The 12,424-nt window shown below is 40.9% G+C and overlaps 1 protein-coding gene across 3 annotated transcripts in view; it reads right to left on the bottom strand.

The window, feature by feature from the left end:
- Window positions 1-12,424, bottom strand: part of SLIT3 (slit guidance ligand 3) — a 938,430-nt gene that overhangs the window by 800,175 nt on the left and 125,831 nt on the right. The gene's annotated exons all lie outside the window — the stretch shown is intronic.

Raw genomic sequence — 12,424 nt, 5'->3', positions numbered from 1 at the left:
CTTGCAATCCTATCTAGTAGAGCTTGTTCTAGTTTTTCCTCCAGCTTCTGGAGCCTGGCATTTTTTATTTCAGCTGCTTAGCACATTCTAACTACCTTTTCCAAATTAAGCTCAGGATCCTCTAGCGATCTTTTCCTGAGGGTTGTATCCCTTATAACTAATACTACTGGTTTCTGATCATGGCCTCTTTTAGGTCTCCAAAGTTGCATGTCTGACTCAGCAGTCTGACGTCTTTGATAAACTCCTCTATTGCCTCACATTCTTTCTGCTATCTCATATGGAAATTATACCATTCAAAAGTTCAATTTTGTTTAGGTATACAATATTCTTCAAACTTTCTTATTACTGTGCCATAGCTTTTTTGATCTGCTTTTGACAGTTGTAGGCAATTATACAAAGACAGAACTTCTGAGCCTGTTATAGTTTTAAAAAATAGCTACCTTGAGTGCATCTTCTTTCTCTGTAGCTCTGCTAGCCGTCATAGATATGGTGAAGTTCTGCTTACATTTCTTACGGTTTTCTGCTCCATAGCTAGACAGCTTCAACTCCTCCGGATTTCTGAGAAGCTCCATTTTTCTGTCTTTCTTCGCACCCCATTCCTAGTACCATGTGTTATTCTCAAAAGATCAAGGATTTCAACTTACAGAGCAATAAAGCTTCTTTATTCATAAAGCCTTCTTAACCTATTGATCTGCTATTCCCTCCTGCAATCCCTGGGCCAATGTAACAATTTTTACTCTTAAAGGTATCTACACAACATCTTTGCCAGTAGTCAGAAACTAAAATATCCAAATTGCATAATCTTTGTAACAAACAACTGGAGTAAGATGAGGCTTAACTAATAAAATATCCAAAATCTCCCCTGTATATTTATATGCTTTGCTTCATAATGGGAATTCAACACAAGCACAATACAATAGAAATGTTGTCCTAAATTTAGCCCTATGGACGCCACTTTATAAAGGCTTTATAATTTGTTTTTACCTTCTTTTTTTTTTACCAGAACTATTATCTACTAACAGTGATATTTTACTTTTCAAACAAAAATCATAGTTCATTCTATATTTTCAGGGACCTCTCAACTATAACATCCATTTATAACATCATATTCTCTGTCATCTTATTTTCCACACTTTTCTTGGGATTAAAACAAGCATGACTCCTGGCATCTCAATTGTCAAAACCATGTAGCTTGATTGCTTTTTAGTAAAAGGCAGTAAACCTATCAAGAGGCTTAAGTACCCAAGGGCTTCCAAGACACACAGTAAAGGAACAAACAAGTTTTACCCCACAGCGAGATCTGGAACTTGCAAAAATGAACAGCACCAGCACCATATAAGCCCTTCAAATAAATAACTGTACCCATTTTACAAGGGAATGGACATTTATGAAACCAAAATGTTACCTTTTCTAGGAAAAAAAAAAGGGAAAAAGACAGAACTAATAGCTTCTAAGAACCTGTGTGTGTGTAAAACTCTGTGTTATTTCCAGTCTTGTCCCGGTGATCTGCAGGAGTGCAGTCTTTATGCACCAAATAATTATGTTTAATCAGAGACTTTTGTCCTAAGGTTATAATTATCACTGGTTTGCTTTGAGTAGCTAAATTAATGGTCTCTTAATGAAATAGTTTTGCAACTAACAGCCATGAATCCATAGATAAAAAAGGAAGCTAATTTAGTTTAAGCTAGTTTAGTTTAAGGGGAAAGCAGTTTTACAAATATGTTCCTCTTAGCTGGAAAAATGTAACTGTTTAAAAAAACATGCATCATGCCGCCCTTAACACACTGAACACAGTCATAAAATCTTTTCTTTCTTCTCAATTACAAGGCAATATTAGTAACATTTCTGCCTAAAAATGGAAAATTATTTTCTTAACTTTGAACAATAAATACTGTATGGAAAATATAAATATTCTCAATGTAACTATTCATAACATGCATTTTACAATTTAGCATGATTTTAACAACAATGAGGAAAGCATATAAAATGCACCTCTCACATGGTTTATCAAAATTAAAATCCTAATATATTTCTAACTCAGTTTTATCTGGAATTGTCCTTTAATGTGGCTTTATTAGATAAGACACATCATTAGACAAATCAGTTACTATTTTCTCCAGAACAGCACAATGTAAATAAAACTTTATTAGGAAAATGTTAAAATTACAGTCATTGATTGCATGACTTAGTGGAGTTGCAAGACAATACAGGGCTCTATGTATTGCAGATACACAGGCACGTAGCTGGTGTATATTGGCACAGTTTAAGAGACACAGTTAGTCATGCAGACTATGCGAGCCAGAGGTAAAGTTTTTAGACAGTCTCAATACAAGACTACATAAAGAAAAAGACAGACCCTCATGCAAATTAACTGCATTGGTACAAAGTTTGAAAGACTGTAAGAATTTCCAAGTCATTTAGCAAATTCCTTTCACCAGTCCTACAGGACAGGGAGGCCCGAGTGAGGGAGATTCCTTCCCCTCCATCAATGCTGACCTCGTGAAGGAACATCTTGAGAGGCTGGACACCTTCAAGTCAGCCGGCCCTGACATGCTGCACCCTACGGTACTCAAGGACCTGGCTAGCATCATAGCTCAGCCCCTGGCACAGATGTTCGAGAACTCCTGGTGCTCTGGTGAAGTGCCCAAAGACTGGAAGAAGGCCAGTGTGGTGCCTATCTTCAAGAAAGGGAGGAAAGGGGATCCGGCTAACTACAGGCCCATCAGCCTGACCTCCATCCCGGGGACGGTCTTAGAAAAGATTATCAAAGTGACCATTCTTAACGGACTGGCCAATGGCAACATCCTGAGGGATAAGCAGCATGAGTTTGTTACGGGTAGGTCTTGCTTGACCAATCTCATTTCCTTTTATGACCAGGTGACCTATCACCTGGGCAAGCTAAAGGAGATTGATGTCATATATCTTGACTTCAAAAAAGCCTTCTATCCGGTATCCCATGATCATCTCTTGGCAAAACTGGCCAACTGTGGCCTCAGGTCCACCACAATCTGCTGGCTGAGGAATTGGCTCTGTGGTAGGACCCAGAAGGTGCTGGTTGATGGAAGTCAATCGTTGTGGTGCCCTGTGACCAGTGGGGTCCCTCAAGGCTCTGTCCTTGGATCTGTATTGTTCAACATCTTCATTAATGATGTCGACATTGGTGTCAGAAGCTGACTGTCGAAATTCACCGATGATACCAAACTTTGGAGTAAAGCATCCACACCAGAAGACAGGAGAGCGACCCAGGCTGACCTCAACAGGCTCAGGAAATGGGCAGACGAGAACCTGATGGTATTTAACACTGAAAATGCACTGTTCTCCACCTTGGGAGGAAAAACCTGCAGCATCCTTATAGGCTCGGTCGTGCTACACTGGCTCGCACTACGGATGAAAGGGACTTAGGGGTCATGACTGACCACAAGATGAACATATGCCTTCAATGTGATGTTGCAGCTAGAAAAGTGAGCAAAACACTGGCTTGCATCCATAGATGCTTCTCAAGCAAATCCCAGGACGTCATTCTCACATTGTACTCAGCCTTGGTGAGGCCATAGTATCATAGTAGCTAGGGTCAGGAGGGACCCGATAAGATCATTTAGCCTGACCCCCTGCCACAGGCAGGAATGAATGCTGGGTTCACAAGACCCCAGACAGGTGATCATCTAACTTCTTCTTGAATTTGCCCAAGGTAGGGCCAAGGACCACTTTCCTAGGAAGTTGGTTCCAGATTCTGGCTACCCTAACTGTAAAATATTGTCTCCTGATCTCTAACCTAAACCTAATCTCCATCAGCTTATTACCATTGTCCCTTGTCACCCCAGATGGTGCTGGGGAGAAATGGGCTCTTCCTATTTGCTGATGATCTCCCCTGATGAGTTTGTAGGCAGCCACCAGGTCCCCCCTCAGCCTCCTTTTGCCAAGGCTGAATAGGTTCAGGTCCCTCTGTCTCTCCTCATAGGGCCTGTCCTGCTGCCCTCTCACCAAATGGGTGGCCCTCCTCTGAACTCTCTCCAGGCTGGCCACATACTTTTTAAAGTGCAGCACCCAGTACTGGACACAGCACTCCAATTGCAGCCTGACCATGTCGCATAGAGGGGCAGTATCACCTCTCTGGATGGGCTTGGGATGCATGACAAGGTATGGCTGGCCTTGCTGGCTGAGGTCTGGCATTGGCAGCTCATGTTCATCTTGGAGTCAATAATGACTCCAAGTTCCCTTTCCACCTCTGTGCTTTCAAGAAGGGAACTCCCCAGCCTGTATGTATGCTGTGGATTCCTTGTCCCAAGGTGCAGTACCCTGTATTTCTCTACACTGAACCCCATCCTATTCTCATCTGCCCATGTTTGTAGTCTGTCTAAATCTAGTTGCAGCTTCTCTCTCCCTTCACATGTGTCCACCTTGCCCCACATTTAAGTGTCATCAGCAAACTTGGACAATGTGCTTTCAACCCTCTTGTCCAAGCTGCTGATGAAGATGTTAAACAGTGTGGACCCAAGGACCAAGCCCTGGGGGACCCCACTGTTCACATCTCACTAGGTTGAGTACGACCCGTCCACCACTACTCTCTGGGTGCGCCCCATCAGCCAATTTTTTACCCATTCAACTGTGTAGGCATCAATGCCACAGTCGCCTTATTTATTGATGAGAATGGGGTGAGAGACAGTGTCAACGGCCTTCTTAAAATCTAGAAAGGCTATGTCCATGGCGACACCATCATCCAAGGATTTAGTTACTTGGTCATAAAAGGCAGCTGGAATATTGCATCCACTTTTGGGCTCCACAATTCAAAAAGCATGTGGAGAAGCTTGACAGAGTCCAGAGAAGAGCCATGCACATGATCAGAGGTCAGGAAAACAGACCTTACAACAACAGGCTGAGAGCTATGGTACCCTTCAGCCTGGAAAACTGCAGGCTCAGGGGCGATTTGATGGCCACCTATAAGTTTATAGGGGGTATCCACCAAGATCTGGGGGAACATCTGTTCACCAGAGTGCCCCAAGGGACGACAAGGTCTAATGGTTATAAACTCCTGCAAGACCATTTCAGGCTGGACATAAGAAATAATTTCCTTATTGTCTGAGCCCCCAAGGTCTGGAATGGCCTGCCATCGGAGGTGGTTCAAGCACCTACTTTGAATTCCTTCACGAGAAAATTGGTTGTTTATCTTGCTGGGATCCTATGACCCCAGCTGACTTCCTGCCCCTGGGACAGGAGGTTGGACTTGATGATCTTCTAAGGTCCCTTCCAGCCCTAATGTCTCTATGAAATCTATGAAATCTATTGGCTTTAGCATATATTATGTAATTGCTGGGGTGGGGAATGTTCAAGGAGTCTTTGCAAGTCTCTGACGTTGGGGTAGGGGGTCCAGTCTTGTCCCCCCACCTCACTTACAGCAGATGGTCTCAGCTGGCTCTCTTTGTACTAGTGATGGGCAGTAATATGGTGTCAGATACTATAAGGTACCTCTTGATCATTTAATCTATTCTTGATCTCAGGGAAAAGGCAAAAAAGCAATATATGACTCCCTTTAAGCCATTTTGGTGTAAATGACTATTATAATACAGGTTATAGGCAGTTTTGTGATTCCCTGGTATACCCTATGGCCAAAACACCGTCCTAATTCTAAAACAGTTTCAGCCGAAGTGAAAAAGGACAGTGATTCAAAATACCAAAACAAATCGCTGTCCCTCCAAAACGCTGAATCTGAAATAAAACTAAACAAAACACAGCCGTTTCGAACAGCTCTACCTGCTATGTCTCATTGAGGATATCAATAGCTCCACACTTTCCAAGATGGAAATAGGGGGCCCTGGCCTTTCTTTAGTTTTTTTTTCTAGTATTTGAGAGAGGCAAGGATTTCTTAGGCTGATATCTTTTATTTCATCAATTATGTAGTTGGGATAAAGTTAGAAAAGCTTTCGAATGCAAGACATTCTTCCTCAGGTCTGAGGAAGTATTTGGAATAAGAGACCTGGACAGGATGCAGTGTTTCTCATTTTATCAAACACTGTTTGTACAGTTAAGAGCACTTCCTTCAAACTAAACTGTGTGAAGTAGCCCTTATGATTTGTGGCTATTACTGTGAATGGGCAATTATTTACCTTTACTGGGTTCAGCATGAAGGGAGATTATATCTTGCACTGATGGGCTGTACATGTCTCAAGAAATGCTGAGCAGAAATTCTGAATATTTGGAATGAATACGACATAAAACTGCAGGGATCCCATACAGAGTCTCTAACGGACATTGCAAACACTCCTGCTGAGAAGACAGATTGGGAAGCCTGGCACAGCACAACTACAATTACAGCAAGGTAGCTAGGGCGAAGTGATTTTATATTTAAACAGAAGCAGATTTTTCTTGTTTTTAAGTGACATACTATTTCAGTCTCCAATATATATCTATCTCTGAGCCCAGCATGCAGTTTCATTAAATGCACAATTTATAGCAAATCTCCCTCTGTGAAATAGTCTCCCCTTCCCATGCTCTCTCTCCCCCTTTTTAAAAAACTTTTCATTGGCTTAAGGGCTCATGTTTTTATTTGTAATAGCTCCTTGAGCCCACATCACTTTCCATCTTCCCAGAAATTGAACTTTACTAGTTTCATTTCATTGAAGACGCATTACACTGAAACACTCATTCTCTTTAAAAACTAACCAAAAATAAAAACGTGCAGGCACCGCTGACATGAAAATATGATCAAAAGTTCTCCAATGCACGAGCTTTCTTGTCAGGGTTTTAAACAAAGGAAACTGGAATTGTTTTCAAACTTTCTGGTAAAGCTTATGTGATGTGTCATTTGATATATATTGGAATATTAGATTCTATATTTCAAGTTTGGGAGCAAGAAAAAAAAGCAAGGCTTTATAGCCTTGCTACGTTTTGACAAATATAAGAAAATTCTATTTTTGTGAGTTTACAATTGAGCCATATTGGGCACTACTGCTTAGCTGGGTAATGTTTAATTCTATTTTCCTATCCACTGATCAAAAATTCGAAGCATTATAAGAATTAAACTGTCTTTAAAAGGGAAAATAGTTTACTTGTAGTAAGATTTTTACCAAGCGGATATTTTCACATTTTCTTTGCAATTTTCAATTGCTACACATTTCCTGTAGATTTTATCTCAGTCAATGGCTGGCTAAGTGCCAATTTCTGTAGGCACAGAAAGACATTGACAAGCTGTCTCACACTGAGTTGTTCACTCTGTTATTACCGACATATTCTCTTCTTTATCTTATCTATGATCAAAATATTTGATGTATAATATTATACAAAAACTAGATACATTTAAATCAGCTGTGCTCAAATTTTGAATTCTGATTATGTGATTCACACAATTAAAATAGGAAACTTATTTACATGGATTATTTTATATGCATCTATAGAAAGCTGTATACTATATACTGTCCCACAAACACTTGGTTGTCAAACTTCACAAAAGCAAAAGTTAGTTCTTTACGTGAAGTGTCAACAGCAATGAGATGATTCCCCTACTTTAAATATATTTATAAACAAGGATGAACAAACAGATTGATTCTCTACAAACAGATTGAGCTACTTCAAAAAGGATGTTCTACAGGCTTCTACTTACCACTAATCGCCCGAGTTAAACCTGATATCTAAATAGCACCTGATTTTTGGCCCTCTCCTCACAGCTTCAAAGACTTCTAGGAAACTCCTTTCTACACATGGTCTCTGATGCTTTTGTATTGCGCCTTAGTAATCAACCTCTTTACTGCAGTACTATGCACTTTAAGAGCTCCCACACTGACTTATTGCCCCTACATGCTCCATCCACATATTTAAACTGCCAAGATTTTTCCCCAAAACCTATTTAATCTGGATATACATTGGCTCAGAAGACGCCAGACCACCAAAGGTGAGATAGCAAGGAAGCATACCATAGATCTGGATTAAAGTAATAATACCAATATTGTTCACTGCTTTAGAACTGTAGGGATGCACAAAATAAAAGTGAAAGGAAAGCCAACTGCTAACAGTGTCCAGGCCACAGACACCAATTGCATTGCATTGCTCAGCACTTTGGTTTCTTGGGCTAATATTGGCACATACAACATCTTTCCCAGTTTAGGAAACACATATTTGTTGGGCATGACGACAATATACATGAAACCTCATCACAAACACTAACTGTGTTAGTCCTTTTGTTTCCTTTCCTTCTAAGGCTACACAAAGGTTATTGATTTCAACCAGTGAACATCCAGTGGTACCAAATTAAACCCAATACAGAAGCCCTCCACAAAACATTTGTTATATGTGGCTGTTTTGTTTTAGTTTGGTTTTTTTACTAGTACAAATAAGAATACCATCACTGTACATATTTTTATATCGTGTCCTCAAATACAGTACTTACTTCTGTAAGTAAATCTTCAATTATTCATTTGTTCATCAAATCTGCTATTCACAGTTAGCACTTTAACAAACAAAATTCTGGGCTGCATTAAACACGTATTTAATTCAGAACAAAGGAAGTTAAACTGTGTGTAATTAGTTGTCACAAATGAAATACTACAGGCACTTGTAATTGTCCTAGTATAAGAGGTTTACAGAGGTCAGAACACGTAACAAAAACAGGAATACCTGGGATTTATAAAAGATTATAAGGAGAAGCCTGAGAAAATTTTTACTTTATCTTAATCATGTAAAGATTAAGAAGACAGTGCTGAGCGTTCTGAAGAACTACTAAGGCAGGGGTGTTCAACCCTCGGTCCAGGGGCCAGATCTGGCCACTGATGCCTTCTCTTCCAGCTCATGGACCATCCCACCGGTCTGCAGGAAGTCTTGTGGGCCCTCGCCCTGTGTGCTACATCCAGTGTTCAGGGTGGCACAGAGTCTGATGCAGGCATTCCAGGCTGGGTGGAGGCAGCATAGGGACCCAGGACCCAATTCCCACATGTCCCGGGCAAGAGATGGCACAAGACACTGGAGCCTGATCCCTGCATGCAATGGTGGCATAGGGTCCTGACGCCCTAGTCCTGGTACACAGGGCCCAAGTTGGGGCAGCACGGTCTGGATCCAAGTGTCTGGGCTCTGGTCTGGTCCACCAACTGGTCCCATGTCACTCATTTGGATCAGGGGACCAAAGCATTGAGCACAACTGTATTAACGGAATAGGAAGGACAGCTGCTGCTACACAGAGTAAAATTATTGCCACAAATACAACAAACTGATTAAGAATAAGTCTTCACATTTAAGTCACAGGGACTTTGGGCAAGACAAATCTCTAGAGATGTTAATATCATCAAATAAGATGTGGAACTGATAGGTAGCATAAAGCTATCTACTGAAACATGAATAATGACTATATATGACCTTTAGAGTCAAATGAAAACCCTTCTGGAATACCATCTTTACATAATCAGCCTGGCTTGGCTGTCTTTTACAAGAATGAATACAAACATTTTAAAAGGCAACCAAAAAAGCCAAAAAGGTCAACTGAGAGATTCATCGTATGGAGGCAGAAAAACAAAAACAAGCCCCGCTCAACAATCCTACCATCTAAAAATAAATCACCGAGATTGGCTAAATCTAAGTAAAAAAGGAGGGTGGCTGTAGTTTAAATAAGTCAGAAATCTGTTTGAGCTAAAATCTCTTCTGTGCAGGCAAAAGACTTATTTTTTTTACTCCTAAATTCCTTCACAATATACTAGGAAGGTTCTTTCACCTCATTCATACACCACTGTAGCTTACTTTTGGAGTCTGCAGTTCCTTAGCTGAACAAATACACGCTTCTAACTTACTTCCAGAACCTCAGTATTACATATGCAATAATACAAAAATAATTATAGCAGTGGTAGTAGGACTTCAAGAATATCTACCAATTAAAACTTGACAGGAGATTAATACGCTGTTGCCAATCCCTAATTTACTCAGTTTTCTTACTTAAGACCCTAATGACAGTACAAAACCTCACAATTAATACATAGTACAAATGATACAATTCATCTTTGTTGCTGCATATTCACTCAGCTCTTGTCAAGATAAACATAATAGTTACTTATTTCAAAAGAGAGATACGGTTCTGATGTGAAAGAGCTTACTCTTTAGTCTTCTTCCTCACTTTAGACATGATACCTTGCTATAAATAGATACATTGTATTTTCTTCTCACATCAAATATATTTGTAGTTTCCTGAAGGAACAATGCAGTCCTTCACTTCACTCACACATTGGCACATGCATCCTCCAACCACCCCTCTATTATGCAGTTTCAAAATAAATAAAACACAAAATCTGTTCATCTAGTCTAAATCTTTGCCACTTCAGAGTGTACCTAGGCTTGTCATTCATTTGCCACATTTCCCTTTTACGCTATATGGACATCAGGGCATAGAAATGATTCCCATTATGTTAACAGTTACATTCACATCTAGATCTGAAACAGATTGTGCTTTATGCACCTGTGTGAAGATATTACAAAGTTTAGTTAGTTTAGTTAGCTTGTGAATGCTGAGAAGGTGGGGCAGATGGAGCAACCCACAGGAGCATGGGAGGATCCCCTGCATTCTTGGCAGCGGACCTGGAAGTGGACCAGAAGTCCTCTTCCAGATCTGCTGCGGAGTGCACAGGGGAAACCCCCCGGCCCATCCCCCCCCGGCTCAGCAACTGGTGCCCCCTGGGTCTAGCGGTCACCTGGGTCCCCCCCATGGGTGATTACCAGGCTGGGGGGGCACCATGGGAACCCCTCCATGCTCCCATGGGACACTCCATCTGCCCCATCATCTCAGCATTCACAAGCCACTCCCGGTACCTTGAGGTATGTAGAAAAAAAACATACAAAGTTATGTCTATGGCTGAATCACTGATTCTCCAAATCAGAATTGAATTTTCAGATTCAGTCGAATCAAATCGAAACAGTGATCTAAATCAGTTAATTGAATCACTGTCCCCCAAGTAGGGCTGAATCTGAATCCTAATTGAATACTGACCACTTATCACACCCCTAGTGTCAAACTCACTCTGATCTTGGGGTTCCTCCCTGGCTGGATCTGTGGGGCTGGTGGGAGCTGCAATGGGGCTCCAGCAGCAACAGCCTGACAGTCTCAGGGAGAGTGAGTCTATATTGACAGTGCTCTCACTCACCCCACTGCTTCCAGGGGCCCTGTGGAACAGCATGGGATAGTACAAGGCTGACAGAATAGCACAGAGGGCAAGATCTGGCCTGCAAACCATGTTTGATAAATAAAATGTAACATAACTTGATGATTTAAAACAATTATCTATTTAGTTTGGATCCCGTTTTCAATTTTGATTATAGCTATTGCTGGATTATCCTATTAATACTTGATAACAAATACTCCCAAATTGCTTTTCCTCTGGTGTCTCAATATACAAGATCAATACTTTAGTTATGGATTAACATAATAAGATTTCAAGAGGAAAAAAACAGGAATTATCATGAGGGAATTTTAAAGACGACATTAAAGGCAAACCAGTGATTACTCTGAGTGTGCACCACATGTACTCCTATATCCTTCACCCACTCCCTTTCCCCACCACCCTTTAGAAGTTTTTGTCTGTCCACGTTAGCATCAATACAATGATAGCAAGCCTAACCTCAATAAGATGCAATTATTCTCCTCCTTTTTTAAAGAAATGAAATATGGCACTAATGTGATACTGCAGCAGCACATTGCCCTCCTGAACCCTGGCAATGACCCAGAGAATTTTCACTCTGCTGCTAATCAGAAGGCTGGCCATGGCCATTTCCCATGACATAGCTGGAATTTTCCCACTGCTTGCCCTCTCAGCTTCACTTACCAAACCATACTGAAACTATTTGCTATATCCCCAGGCTGTCAATCATAGCACCTTTCCCCTAGACAGTCTTCTGAAATACCGCAGTCTCGTAAGACCCACCAAGGCTGCAAAGCTTTCTACATTTTTATTACTGACCCACAACCACAAGTAAAAACACCCCCAGATGAGCAATTTGCTCTGAAGAGCTGCCTTTTAAGTAGTGACACCCGTGAACACTTACCAAAACGGAAACCAAACAGTCTACTCTTAAATGCACTAAAAAGTGAATTCTTTACACAGCTAAGAGAAAAATCTGTAATTTTCTGATTCACAAGTTGATAATGCAAAGGCCTAAGTTAGTCCAACACTTAATCTGCTATTCCTGCTTCCTTGGACCTACTATAGCAATTTATTCAGAGACAGAGAAAGAAATTCAAATGTATTCATTCTTTCTGATCAACGACAAAAAACTTGCCATAGAAAAAATGGAAATAACCACAAAATAATAACAGCAAAGATCTATCCACGCCATTCTATATCCTGCCACAAAAATTGATAATACCAGAAACTGCTAAGGAAGTGAAGAAAAATCTCATGGTACTGTTGGCATTGGATTTATGACCCAGATACCTTGTTCCAGTGTGAGGGAGCGGGGGCTAGGG

Source organism: Crocodylus porosus, unplaced genomic scaffold, assembly GCF_001723895.1.
Source record: "Crocodylus porosus isolate Cpor-Errol unplaced genomic scaffold, CroPor_comp1, whole genome shotgun sequence".
Classification (NCBI taxonomy): Eukaryota; Metazoa; Chordata; order Crocodylia; family Crocodylidae; genus Crocodylus; species Crocodylus porosus.
The sequence above is the reverse complement of the archived record's forward strand: the minus strand, read 5'-3'. Positions and strand labels throughout refer to the sequence as shown.